The following is a 14659-nucleotide window of genomic DNA, read 5'->3' on the forward strand; positions in this document are numbered from 1 at the left end:
GGATTAGGAAAATCTGGAAGCAATAAAAGGGAAATGTGATTTGTACAAAATTCAGCTGAAAATTTGGGCTATTAATTGGGTTTTTATACCCCTCTCCCATGAAGAAACTTAAGGCACTTAAGTCTCGCAGTGCCTTTATCCACCTGGGTACCAGTGTCTGTGGTAATCGTACGACCGTCTATCGTCACATCCAGTGCTGGTAACACTATTACAAATTCTCATAACTGGTCTCCAATCATTTCTTATAGTACCAGTTGCGAGAATGGAATTAATATACATCAGGAAATACTCCCCTTGATATTCAGTTGCTCTATTCATAACAACATGGTTAACTCTTCGTTGATTCCTCACCCATTCCACAGAAAGTGGGGCCAATAACACTCTGAAAATCGTCCAAAATCGATGTCGTGGAAAACGGTCAGCATTACATCCATACTAAAGCGTAACTAAAAAGAAAAAAATATCTAAAAAATTGACATCAAATGTTGCATATTTTCGAAAATATGAAAACTTTTATTACTTTCACTTCTTTTTTATTAAAAAAAACGTTAAAAATCTTTTTTTCAACGTGAAATCCATGTTTTCCTTAACTGAAAGTACGTGTTGATTTGACCTTGCACGGGAGAGTTGCTCCTCAATGAAACATAGAAATTCAACTATTTTTTCCGTTAGTCACTTACGAATGAGCGATGGTAACGGAAGTTACGGTAACGGAAGTTACAAATTCGAGGTGTTGTGTTCTCTCTCTCCTTACAAAGACAGAAACCAGGATGTATTACTCTACAGATTTATAGATGGTGGGCACCTCTGTTCTTTCATGGAACATTCTGCAGCCATCGAATCAATGTGTTCGCAAAACACCAGTAACGGAAGTTACATCCTTAACCATACGGTGCTTATTGGCCTCATTTGACTCCAAGCTGCTCTTTATCGCTTCCAAGAAAGGGAACACGAGTATCATAGGCGCAAACAGTATTAAAATACAAAGTCTTTAGCCCTACAGAGTGCTTTTACAGGAATTTCTCAAGTAGGCAATCAGTGATTTTGTTTCAGTAACGGAAGTTACACCAAAATCTGTGGACATCCGACATTTAAGGGACGCAACCAAATATTGCTGTTAGTAACAAATTTACATACCACCAAGTTATTTAAAACCATTACAATCTTACTAAGAAGTGGTTTTAGTGCTTTTATTGATTACCTTTTACAGTGAGGTGCCTTGTGGACATCGTGAAAAGCGGGATTTTGGGGTATTTGTGATCTTATTATGGAAAAATAGTAAATGATACCAGCAACTTTGCACTTTGGGTAAAAAACCCTTCACGTATACCCTAAGGTGGAGCTAAAAGTTTCAAGTTTCAGCTGTTTTTACGGCCACCACAGGCCTTGGACATCAAAATTGGCGATTGGCCCCACTTTCTGTGGAATGGGTGTCCTATTTGCGAAATTGAAATTATCTCAAGTGCTTTTAGACCGGCTACGGCACTTATTAAGTATTTTTATATAACTTAATACTCCAAACCAACGACAACAGACAAGTAATGCAAACCAGTCGCTAATTTCCAAAATGTTACTTTCGTACTGCGTTTATAACTGCATGGGTTTAATTTAGCCGGCGAGCAGACTTACCATTTATATCATTGGGCCACACACGTGAGTGGTGAGAAAGTTTCTCGCTCCCTTTGCTCGTCGACTCCTTCGCGCGGCTTCGTCGCTTCTGCGTGAGACCCAAGGATGAGCCCGTAGGATAGCTTTGCAATGGCCTAATGGAAAGCGCAACGAGCGGGTCTGCACTCCAGCGCTACCTGGGGTCACTATGTTGTGTTACTGGGCAAGACGCATTACTCTTTCAGTACTGTCAGGGCATTATGACAAAATACTAGGGGTTAACCTACATTATAACTTAGCTAGCAGAGCCGCTCAATCACATTTGGTATACGTTAGCCGGCACCATAACTCAACAGTGCAAGCTTGTAGTGTGAGCAAATCGCGTCGCCAGAATTTTTTTCTCGCGGAATTTGTTTTCCACCGGCAGTTATGGTGCACGCGGAAAAGGGAATACCAGTACTTTTAGTTGATCAATGCTAATCTGTAAACTCCAGCAGTGTGGGCTTAAAACCGCCTGTGAATTGCGAATCTGGTGGTTCAGTTTCTGTACGAAATATAATAGTAACGCGTGACGAGGACAAAGAACGTCTGCTTAGGAGGCTACTGGCTATAACGTTTCGACGAGAAAATATGCAAAGTCAAAGCAAAAACACTTCAGTTTATTGAACGCAATTTTTATTACCGGCAATAGTGTAAAACAATTTAAAAAATATTAAATAATACATACTGAATAATAACTGTATCTTATTTTTCTTCTTTGAGGGAGGCGCGATACCCTAATGGTAATGAGCTTCTTTCGATATATTAAAATTCAGCTTGGTAGCGAGGCCTAGAAGACACAAACAAAAGAAATTTTACAAGCATGTTTATTAATTTTTTGTTTGTGTCCTCTAGGCCTCGCTACCAAGCTGAATTTTAATATATCGAAAGGAGCCTGTTGCGTTTGACTCCAAACCGAGCTGTCGAGGTCGAGCCCTAACCGGGATAGGCCTTTCTCGATTATGCTAGCATTTTTTTCGGCATTTTTTGGGAAAACGAGCATTTTTTTTTTCGTTTTTTCTTGAAAAAGAATTGCTAGCATTTTCTGTCATTTTTCATGACTGTGATCCAGATTTCAGCACTCAGAACTCAGAAGAACTTGAAGTAATCCTAAAGTTCACACAATTTTGATTACTTAATTTGATTGTTTTCTGTCTGTTTGACAGTTTGTGCGTTGTGTTACTTGTGTACTTGTGTTGTGTTACTTGTGTGTGTTTTTTTTATTTTTATTTTTTTTAAATTTAAATTATTTTTTTATTTTTTTTATTTTTATAAACAAACAATTATTAAGTATCACCTGTTGTTGATATGAGCATATAATGTAAGAGTTCGTACGTTTCATTTGAAATAAAACAAAGCATTCTTTGCAATTCAAGTGGCATTTTTTTAAAGAAATCAGGCATTATTTTAGCATTTTTTGGCTTTATGTGAGAATTTCTAGTAGCATTAAATGCCAGTTTTACTAACATAATCGAGAAAGGCCTAAACCGGGATCGCTGTGTTGTGTCCTTTGGCCTCTCTTCACCCGCGTGTATAAATGGGTAGCGGTGAATTAAGCTTTGGGGGTGGGAGGGGAGAGGACCTATTTAACTGAATGCCTGAACTAGTATCTCATCCAGGGAGGAAAAGAAATACTCGTAGTCGCTTCTTGCTAAGGTCAATGTACTTGGACTGTTAGAAAACGTTATGAACAACAACAAAGTTCTGAAATAAGTAAACCTAGAATATTTCATAAACAAAATCTTTTAGTTTTTGTTAGTTTGTTTTTGTTTGATTGTTCGTTCGTTTGTTCCCTTGCTTTTTTTTTTTTTTTCCTTTTATTTTTTTCATGCCAAAAAATTCCTCCCTCGCGCGAGACATTCTCGTCCCCAGAGGCCGCGATCCTTTTGGTCAGAAAAATTTGCTCTTGATCATGCGCAATTTGAAGGCGCGGGCACTGGGCACTAAGATTGACGTGGGAGAAAAAATGGCTACCGGAAAGCCAACCTCGTTCCCAGGGCCTCTCTCCTTTTCCTCCCTTGTCGTCGAGGAGAGAGACCCTGGTTGACCCTGGTCACGTGACCACCTAAAATCTGGGTGGTAAAAAAACAAGCTGGTAGGGAGGGGTAACAGAGTCTTTTATCGTCCATGTGACAAATCTACCATGCCGGGGTGAGAGGGTTTAAATAATTGTTCCCACCCGTCAGCAGGTGTTTTAAATTGGCGCTTTGTTTCCAAAAAAAAAAGGACCACCAAAAAAGTTCTTCTTCTACTCCGTTTACTCGAGTTTATGCCGGGTTTGTGCGGAGGTATGTGACAGTGATCGCAGCAATAATCTGTCCAGTGAAGAAGTGAACGGAACAGCGTTCTTCTTGCCGTGGCCGAAGCGCTTCACGGAAAGTTGCTACTTCGAGGAGATTTTCCTCAGTTTAGTAATAGTGTGTAGGCATTTAGTTTTGAATCGCGATTCAACTATTCTTTTTGAAAACTAAGCGGGCAATATTATTTTAGGTTCAAGTTCTGACTACGCGCGAAGAGTTGTACACGAATTTCATTTTCGGCTTCGCAACGAGTTACTTTAATTTCGACTTTAAGCCGTAAATTTCCCACAGAAACTAAAAGAAATTCAAATAGTGTATCTAAGCAAGGTTTTTCGAAGTGCTGAGCAACGACAAAACAGAAAAGATTAACCAAAATTAACTTTATTTAACGTGAACTTGTTCTAGATCTGACAAACAAGATTAATACGCCATCTATCGCACACGCTGTAAATTACAAACTGACTGTTTTGAAGTATTTTCAAACAATTACCTGCCTTTCCTCGTCTTCATCAAGCCTCCTTTTACTCTGAATAACTCGTAGAGATGAATAAGTGTACGGCAAAAGTTGTTTGAACTGTGCAAACGGTAAGAGAGAAGGAGCTTATTGTAAAAGTTTTGAATTTCCATGCGTACGTGAGCGGAACCCGATCCAGCGCAACGACATCAATTTCAATTTTAGAACCAAAAAGGCCCGGGAAAAGGCTGTTTCACTTTTAAGGTAATATTGACGTCGTATCCAGAAGAACACAACGCTTTCAGAAGACAACTGGCTAGAAGAAAAACACACTTGGACTATCAGCCGCCATTTTAAACCAAAATCTTGCATGTCCCTTCAATACCCTTGAGAGTAATTTTTGTTCATCTTGACAAAATTGGTTGAATGACCCACCCCCGCTGCGGTATTTTTTTGCCACCCAGATTTTGGGTGACACGTGACCAGGGTCAACCAGGGTCTCTCTCCTCGACGACAAGGGAGAAAAAGAAGAGAGGCCCTGGGAACGAGGTTGCCGGAAAGCGTGCTCGTCCGGCAGAAGGATTTTATCGCGAAATGAATGAAAAGCAGAGGGAAGGAAAAGCAGAGAAGATACGTCCAAAAAACCCGAAAAAGTTTGATCAAGAGAAGATGTATCCAATAGAGGTAAGTTAATTGCTTTTTGACCGCATTTTTAATCTTTTCGGTGTAGACATTTGATCGCATGTTAAAGCTGGAATATTAATTAAGCTGTAGCTTAAAGATGAATTCCAGTCCGTACTGCGCAATCTCGGCTGCAATGTTTATGTGAGCCCACACGAAGGGAATGTTTACAAGCAAAACTAAAAATTCCGCGACAAACTTACCTTTTTCTTCATTATTAACGCCAGATATCCTTGCAGAACAAATAATAACGAGTAGAAGAACCTTGACGCTATTTCAAACCGACGTTTCAGCTCATCGGAAACTCTTGAACGAAACGAACCGTAATGGCGGACTAAAAAACGTCATGTATGCTGTCACCGAAGTGTAACGTTTCAACGAATTCAAAACAAAAACCAAACCAAACCCCGAGTCTGCGCAGTACGGACTGGAAATCAGCTTTAATTCATTCTCGTTCCCAGAGCCTCCGTTTCTTTTGGTCACGTGGTCGGCGAAACGAAGGGCTCTGGTAACACTGACTACCGGATGTCGTAAAATCCAAGACATCCGGTAGCGCATGCCCACTACATAAATGTTCGTCTGCGTCTGCTCAGTAAAAGAAAGGGGAAGGCTGGGGCTGACTAACACGAGAAGAAAACGAATTTTGAAAGAAGATACGAGATTTGAGTTTGGCGTTCGAAAGAGCTGTACAGCAATCCTTGCTACAACTGTCGGAGGACATCAAGAAACAAGAAATGTAACAGGAAGCCGCCCTGCCTGCTGTAGTCGTTAAGTAGAACGACTGTCCTTGTGTTTTGCCCGCTGGTTTTGGCAATTCAAGTCGTTGATAACTTACACAATTCGATTCGTTTGGAACTCATTGAATATTGCATGGCTGATAGATGTGTTCTTGTTGTGTCGTCTCTACACGCAATATTATCTGAAGGCAAAGTTAGAATCCAGAGGAATTAGAGTTATAGTCGCGCTGTTATAGTGTTTAAACATGGAGTCGAGGATATCATCAGCCGATAACATTCCGACGGTTGATGATACTGTGAAATTTATTTATGGCCATGCGGAGGAATTGCAGAAAATTCAGAACTAAAAAAGCCGCTGATCGACGAGGTATCATTCTATTGAGCAGCGGTAAGAAATATCACATTGAATTTCAAAATCTTCATGTAATTCATGAACTTCATTTAGTGTGTATATCTTGTATAAGCTAAGTTGATAGTGCAAATGTTTGCAATATTTTTAATGCAATAAAAAGTACAACCGAGTCACACCTTACAAGTGATGTATTTGTCATTCGTTCAACTTCATAAACAAAGGTCTGCTTCGTGAATACGTTATTCCAACAAACTCCTAGTGTTATTCGGTCTTTTTCCGGTAACATTTTCAAACTTGCCCGCTTCATCTTCAATTGTTTCGATGACCGGAAGTATAACTAAAATTGCGTAGAAGCGTTTCGTTTTTTACCTAATTACGCATGCAGTTTTTATCAGCCAATCAAAAAAATCATATTTTTTACCGTTACCAGGGCCACTACGTCATGTCATTTCAAAAAATACGCGTGGCCCTGGGGAAGAGGATGGCTTTAATTCTCATAGATTCCAAGGAATATAAAAAATAACCACCTTCTGAGAGAATAGAGAGAATTTATATTTTGGTTGTTAATTAATGGAAAGTAAAAGGAAATGCTAGTTTCGGTAGTGTCACTGATGCAATATTTTGTATAAAATAATTGCAAAAAATTTGCCTGGGAGAGTTCCAGAAACTCCTTGCTTGCTTAATAAACATCTCTGTTGAAATCTGAATGCAAATCAGACTAACTTATAGCAAGAATGGAAAGCTGGAAAAGAAACCAGGTTTTATGATGATATTTTTATATTTATTTTGCAGATTATTGACCGAGACAAAGACTTAAACAGAGTGAAAATACATTTTGTGGGATATTCAAGTGATTTTGATGAATGGAGAGATGGAAATGACTTAATTAAGAGAGAGAATTCTAACCTTGGTCGCCTACAACCACGATTTATACCAAGTGAGGATTCTTTGCCTGACAGGGCTTCTGCACTATTAAGCCACCTCAGCAAGGAAATAAAATTTGCTTTATTTTCAACAAAACGTGAAACACCAGATATACGGATTGAAGAACGAATTGATATGGATATCTACCATAAATATTTACAGCACATTGGAGCGGTCAAAAATTTCAGAGAGCGGGATGTCCACTGTGTTGAAAATAATTTTGATCTGTGTGACCTTCTTGGAAACAGATGGTATGAAAGAATTCAGAATTTCAATGGGGACTTCTGCTATGTTATTCCTGGGACAGTGAGATTTTGGTTGCATGAGAAAAAGGCCATCAAGGATTTTTTTTATGTAGGAGATAACCTGATCGAAAACCATATTGAAAATGACTTGCAAATTATATTTACATTTGTTCGTGGTGATGGTGTTAAAGCAGACTACAACAGTAAGCAATGGAAAACCAAAAGCTAAGTAAACCTGTTACTTAAAACACATTTTTACATTTTAATCCATGTTTGTAAAGCTTTAATAAATAAATAAATTACAATATTTTGTGAAGCTTAAACTGTACAATTTTATAACAATGTCAAACATTTTGATAAAAATACAGTCATGTGTTTTGTTACATGGCAAAATTTTGCAAAATTTGTTTAAATGTTTTATTTCTGTTCCCAGCCCCCAGAAGTTTAGGGGGATAATTGAGGGGAAAATAAATAACCATAAATCAAAGCCATGACTCATAGAACTTGTTTTCTTTTCCAGCTGTCAGTTCTTGCTCTAAGTTAGGCTGACTTGCATTTAACTTCCTTCCTCTAGACTTGTTGTGTTGTCACTTTGACATCTCTTAACCCATTTTTCATTACACTTAAACATATGAAAAGGAGAGCAACAAGGCTTAAATGAGCAGGAATTGCATTTTGCCAGACAGGTTTTAATATTATGACCTTGTAAATTGCAATTTCTGCAAGTAATGCTCCTTGTATCTCTCTGGCACCCAAGATCTTCTAGGTATTCCATCCTGTTACTTTTGTTTACAATTTGTTTCAAGGCGTCAAGTCCTCGTTGATTGGTAGATCTGAAAAAGGTTTTGGTGGTCTTGTCATTTAGCTTTTCCAATCCTTGCTGAGTAAAGGGGGAAATGTTTCCATACAACTGTATGAATTCTGGCACATGCCATACAAGTGCATGTATGTAGGGTGTAACATGCTTTGTGTGATATAGTTTTAAAAACTGTTCCAGAAATGATTTTGATGCATCCTGAATCTGCTCTTTGCTCAGTTGAGGATTATGGGAGCTCAGCATGTCAACAATTGTAAGAAATTGTTTCCACAGCTGTGAAATTTGGCCAGATTTCGGATGATTGGGCAACACGACTGATATTAATGTTCCTAAATAATTTCTGTTTCTCTGGTCCTGTCAGATCCCGCCATTTCAGTTTCTTTGAGTCTTTACAGACAAACCAATTGAATGGGATTTTTAATGTATCATTTAGGTAGGTTTCCCAGCCAGCCATGTGCTTGTACTTTGATCTTTCAAACCCATCATTAAATTTTTTCTTCTTGTCAACTGCATCTTGTCTCTGTAGCTCAAGAATTAGGAGGTTAATTAGAGTGTCTGAAATTCGAAGAAAAAGGTGAAGTGAATCTATGACAACATGATCAAGGGGAATTGATGGAAAGAGTGGACTGTGTTTAACATTGTAACGCTCCCCAGATCTTGACCTTATATTTAATTGCTGCTGCATTTCTTCAATAGAACGTGCACCTTTTGATTTATCATGGAGAGACCATTCATTTCTTTCATCATATTTGTCATACAGTGGACATTTACACCAAATACAGGGGTGAATAGCAGTTGCAGCACCAAGACCACAAATGCATGCCAGAAATTTCCAATCACCTCCTAAGAACCACTCGATTGCAAAACACTCTGTTCCAACTGACACATGTTTAAGAGATTCCACATCTTTTCTGATGTCTGCCAGAGCAATGGCAAGTTTATCATAGTTCTCAGTCACTTTAATTATAGCAACCAGGTGATTACCATCAGCTGCCATAGCCTTTGCACCTTCATCAAGAATAGTAAATGTAACATTGATAACATGTAGCCTTTTTCCAATATTGGTACCATCTCCTGTCAGTTTGACTTGAATTTTACGGTTATGTTTGAAGGCAGAGTTAGTTGGAGTGTTTTTAATAAGGGATTGCAACCTTATTTCTAGTCTTTCTTTAATACTCTGTTGAACTCCACATGTATCACCAGGGGTGTTTGATAGGTTCCATTTGCTATTTAAAGCTTTAATCCTCTCGTGGACTTTCCATGATCGAGGTAGATCCTTGCATATCATAGAAAGTTCATGGTATGCTTCGTTGGAGACATTAAACCTTTCTTTGGAGTAGAGAAGCAAATGGATTTCATCGATGTCCTCGTCAGTCAGTACTTCAGTTTGAGATGAGGGGCGAATGTTTTCCTCGTCAACCAAAGTAATAGTCTCATATTCATTGGTGTTCTCATTAAACACTTCAACTTTAGTAGCCACAAAGTTATGAAGTCCAAGAAATGACAGTGATGTCTCACAGTCTGTGACCATTTGTCTCCGAATTCTGGATTGATGCCTTCTGCTGTAACTTGAAAATGCCTTCTTTTTTTGCAGAGCCTCTTGTTTTCTGTTTCTTCTGTTGTTTCATTAATTTCTGAACTAGGCTTTTGAATTTCTTTCGGAATTTACCAGTAATTTCCTTATTTTGACTCACAGCCTCCTTTAACTTCTTCTCAATTTTGGATTTCTTTGCCCTTTCCTCTTCAAGATCATTTTCTAACTTCCTTTTCAGTCCTGTCAGTTTAGTGTTTTCATTTTGCAGCCTCGCACAATCAAGCTCGTTGTAATAAATCTTGAAACTCCAGGTCGAATACTTCCCATTACTCCACTTGGCAAAAAGCTTCCTCATTCCATTGCCACCTTGGGTTTTGGCTTTCGTGAGGCTTTGGTTTAGACGCCAGATCTTCGATTTAAACTCCTGCACGAGTCGAGAGGTAACGATAACATTGGGGACGTGGCACTTCTGACAAACGTTCTCCACCAGAATCTTCAAAACGGAGTTCATTTTACCATGATTACACTCCTCTTCATCGTTGCTCGCGACCTCTTGTTCCGACGATTTATACAGTTCATAAAGGAGTTTACTGTCCAGGCAAAGACAGAGAAAACAAACAGACTCAGAAAACATTTACAGTAAAAGTTTGTTTCAGGATTCAAGAAACTAGAGATATATTGCTGGTATATTTTGACGGTAAACTTACTTGTTGATATGTGCTTCAAATGAAGAATGCCCGGGGGGGGGGGGGTACTCCATATAACGGCCTATACGGGGAGGCTCCGCCCGAAAGGGGTACCTTTTTCAGGCTTCAGGTATATAAAAGGGTAGGTATTTCACGAGTTTAAGTATATGAAAGGGTATGGAAATCTGTCATTTGGCTATTTAAAAGGGCATTAAATTAAAATATTTCGAACAGACGCAATTTATGGCAGTATTATTTTAATTTATTAAGCGTTACATAAAAATGACAAGAAAACGTGCTATTTTAAGTCCACGCCATGTCTCTTAGGTATATAAAAGGGGTACCTTTTTTCAGTTAAAGGTATACGAAAGGGGTACAATTTCTGTCAAAAATGGTATATAAAAGGGTAAGGGGTTAGAACTTGGGGCGGAGCCTCCCCGTATAAAACTTTTTGGAGTACCCCCCCCGGGGAAGAATGATACTGATCGTGGAAATTATTGCGACCATTACTATTTCCGCTATTTTTCTTCTCTTCTCCGTCGTTTGGCACAGCTTCAACCGCACAACACAAAGCAAATGTAAATAGAAGCACAAGTAGGGGGACAGTGTTGCGCAAGAACACAAACATCATGCGTAAACCATTTTTAAACGCCGATTTACGAATTTTTATTCCCTCGAAAAACTACGAATTTGGTGCCAAAATTTTCAGTAGATACCAGGCTTTCTCGATTCACCCGTACTTGAAAGAAATACCACTGGACTGGACTGGACTGGACTGGACTGGACTGGCCGCGCGGACTACGAGTCACGGCTTCCGATGGATCATGACATTTTTCTAAGGGCGATTTACGGTTTTTTGTCATCCGTTTTAAAACATTTTTTTCATATTCCTGGATAGAGTGACAGCTAAATTACTGAAATCTGTACGTACATTTGCGGAAAATAACTTTTAACCCTGCGAAATGTTTATTTTTTCCCAAAATTACGGGCATTTTTTGCCCATATTTTGAGCCAATCTGGGGGCCTGGGAACGAAAATAAAGCATTCGAGCAAATGTCGCACGATTTTTTGCCATGCATATTGAACTTAACTTGAAGGGATAAGTAAAGATAGTTTTAAGGAAAGTTACCACTGGAAGATTAAGTTCGCCGTATAACTTAAAAATCCCGTTATTGTTTCTTTTTAGCGATGAAATATGAAGTTTCCTTGATAATTTTTCATATACAAACATTCTGTGGAAACCAAGTAAATAATAACACAAATTCAATGAAGAAATTTTACCGGAAGCGAGGTTGAGTGAGGTGTTCAGAATTCTCATGTTGTTTTCTGAAATCGGGAAAAAGAGGCGTCTTTTGAGGTTAAAGGAAATTTGTCCAATCTTCATAAAATTTGAAGTGGGGATCACCGGAAAAAAAAAAAAAAAAACATCGGCGAAGATTCTCAAAATTTTCTCAGTTCTGGCAATTCGCGTGCGAAGATCACTCCAGTTCTTGTTACTCTCGATTTATTTAAAAAAAATGCATATTTTTCAACTGGACAACGGAAAACGCCGACACGGATTTTAGTGCCTTTGATAGCGCATTCTGGAAAGTATCAGACCACCATAATTATTAAATCCTTTTTGTTTTTGTTTTTTATCTTTTTAAACGTAGCTTCTTTAATCATTTTCTTTTAAAAGAAAATCATTTTGTTGTTGTACAGCGTATTAAAACAGTCATAAAAAAAGAAAACAACAACATAAAATGCCGGGACCAGGATTCGAACCTGGGTTACTGCGGCCACAACGCAGTGTCCTAACCGCTAGACGATCGCGGCTTGCGCCACCGAGGAGGTGGTTGATTCACTCTGTAATTATTAGAATTTAAATGCAAAGCAGATGTGAGGGTCCGGATGGGGTATACTGGCAAATAGCTAAAATTTTAACTGAGAACTGACAAATTGCCTTAATTAATAGAATTAATTTATATGGGCATTTTGTCATTTGTAGTCGGTTTTAATGACAACTGACAAAAGACCTGACTGTTCTTAGGGCCTGTTTACAAGCAGGTAGGGTAACCCTAGCGCTCCCACATTTCTTCTTTTTTTCATCGACGTGTTTACAAGGCAGCTAGGGTTACCCTAGCACCTAGGGTAACCCTAGCTGAGCGCCAGGGTAACCCTAGCGCCTTGTAAACGCTCTGCTAGGGATAACTCGCCTACCCGGGACAACTTTATTTTGGCTCCAAGAAGCTAAATATGTTTAAAAATATCGACAAAAACAGCGAATTGTGACCAAGAAACATCATGTTCATTCGCAATTTGTCGTATTTTTGCACTGGAACGGAATTATTTTCGAATAACAGCTTCTTACGACAAAATTTTACAAGGTTAACTGAAGCGTACTCGGCGGTGTAAGTTGGGTAGTAGGGTTACCCTACCTGCGAATTATTGCTTGTAAACCCGGGCTATAAGATAACCCTTTTGCAAGGGTAACCCTAGCACTAGGGTTACCCTACCTGCTTGTAAACAGGCCCTTAATATTCTACAGACCCCGTTCAGTAAATAACATTGGCTATGTGAACTACCGAGCGTACATACTTCTGGTCACCACTCGGTACACATGTCAGTGGTATCAGTTGATTATTTGTAATCCAAGCGTTAGACACTGGCGAAAATCGCTGTTATCAGCTAAAAAAATCATTAAATATTGTGTGTAGGGAATAATTTCCTTAATACCAAATTCAGGACTACTGAAGCTACGTAACAATTAGTCAGCGGTGATCCAACAAAAATGGCGCTGTTTTCCAAATTGCAGCAAAAACTCAAAGAAAAGCAACAGAAAAAAAAACTTTTCCTTTTGCGAGTACGGCGAATGTTTGTTTATTTGCCCGACTAGTTTCGATTCCGAAAACTTGAACTTGTACGACAAGAAATGCCGTACAACAAGTTACTGGATTGGCAGCTTAAGTGCTCTTCGATCGAAAAGAAGTCATTGGGACTGTCAGAAGAAGTCGATACGGTCTCAGGTTTGCAAGCAAGTGCTACCGTATCATTTTCACGCTTGTATGCAACTATTTTCGAGGGTTCGCATAAAGCGATTTGAATACCCCTAAAATCTTGTTACCCCAGCTTCTCTGTCCTTCGTCTTTGATTCTCTAGGTTAGAATTGCTTCACTCTTCATGATGGAATTAACAAAAGGTGACGCTTCTAAATAATTTGTTGTGCAAATACTTCAACTCTCATACAAGCAACGCCTGTGTCTGTAACGGGGTAAAACCGAACAAATCTTGCTTGAGCTGCACTAGCCAATGAATGCTTGATAACGCTAGTTTCATCCAGGTTTGCTTGAAATATCTGTTGAAGTAAGAAAGAGAAAAAGGTATGAAAACTATAAAAAATCTGGTTTGCCGAAACAGCTTGTAGTACCATGTGGATGCAAGTACACTGTCTCACCGATGTAAACTTTGCCACATTCCTTTTTCTTTCTTGCAGAAGATCACCAATACCAGAAAACTGAGCATCAATGCTGAACCCGCGGCCGAGTTTAAATCCACTGCGGTTTTGCCCTACGTTAAAGGTCTTTCCGAACAACTTCGCCGCTGCCTACTACAACAAGGCGTGCGGGCTGTTTTCAAGTCGGAAACCACACTACGATCACACCTAGTACGGCCGAAAGACGCTGTTGATTCCACTAAGCAAGATGGCGTTGTTTACAGGATTCCCTGTGAATGTGGCAAATGTGAGACGGGAAGACCTATGCAAGACAGGATCAAAGAGCACGACCGGGACATTCGACTCGCCCATACCCAGACCTCCGCCGTTGCAGAACACATCAACAACACCGGGCACTACCCGCTTTGGAATGAGGTAGAGTTTATTGATCGCGACCCACACTGGTACAAACGCAGGGTCAAAGAGGCAATTCACATAAGACTTCACCCTAATAATATCAACAGGGATAATGGAATTGAAATTTCTGAAGCATGGATGCCCACGATCAAAAAACACAACAACAGGAGAACTGTGCGACAGCGGACCGCTGAGGGAACAACAGGACACAGAAACAGCGAGGATCGAAATGCACCAATCACAGCTGTTGAAAACCAACCAATCACAGCGCAGCAGCGTGCTTTATAATTTCACGCACAACCAGTCGACCTTATCGCCTGATGAAGACTAGCAGTGTGCAGTCGAAACGTCGCGATCTCCATCACACGTGACTACGTCGTGAGACAAACGAAAAATACTTTATTATTGTACTCTACCACGATGAATAACCACAACATTTTTTACGATATAGGT

At 39.4% G+C, this 14659-nt stretch overlaps 2 protein-coding genes and 1 non-coding gene across 3 annotated transcripts in view; 1 reads left to right on the forward strand and 2 right to left on the reverse strand.

The window, feature by feature from the left end:
• LOC144658319 (lactadherin-like) overlaps positions 1-14659 on the forward strand; it is a 173307-nt gene that overhangs the window by 102964 nt on the left and 55684 nt on the right. The window lies entirely within an intron of this gene.
• The window catches only part of LOC144656383 (uncharacterized), a 100051-nt gene that overhangs the window by 84145 nt on the left and 1247 nt on the right, over positions 1-14659 (reverse strand). The window lies entirely within an intron of this gene.
• Positions 12121-12192, reverse strand: Trnah-gug (transfer RNA histidin (anticodon GUG)). The gene has a single exon. It is a non-coding gene; the product is annotated as a tRNA-His (tRNA).

Source organism: Oculina patagonica, chromosome 6, assembly GCF_052425735.1.
Source record: "Oculina patagonica isolate OP01 chromosome 6, crgOcupat, whole genome shotgun sequence".
Classification (NCBI taxonomy): Eukaryota; Metazoa; Cnidaria; class Anthozoa; order Scleractinia; family Oculinidae; genus Oculina; species Oculina patagonica.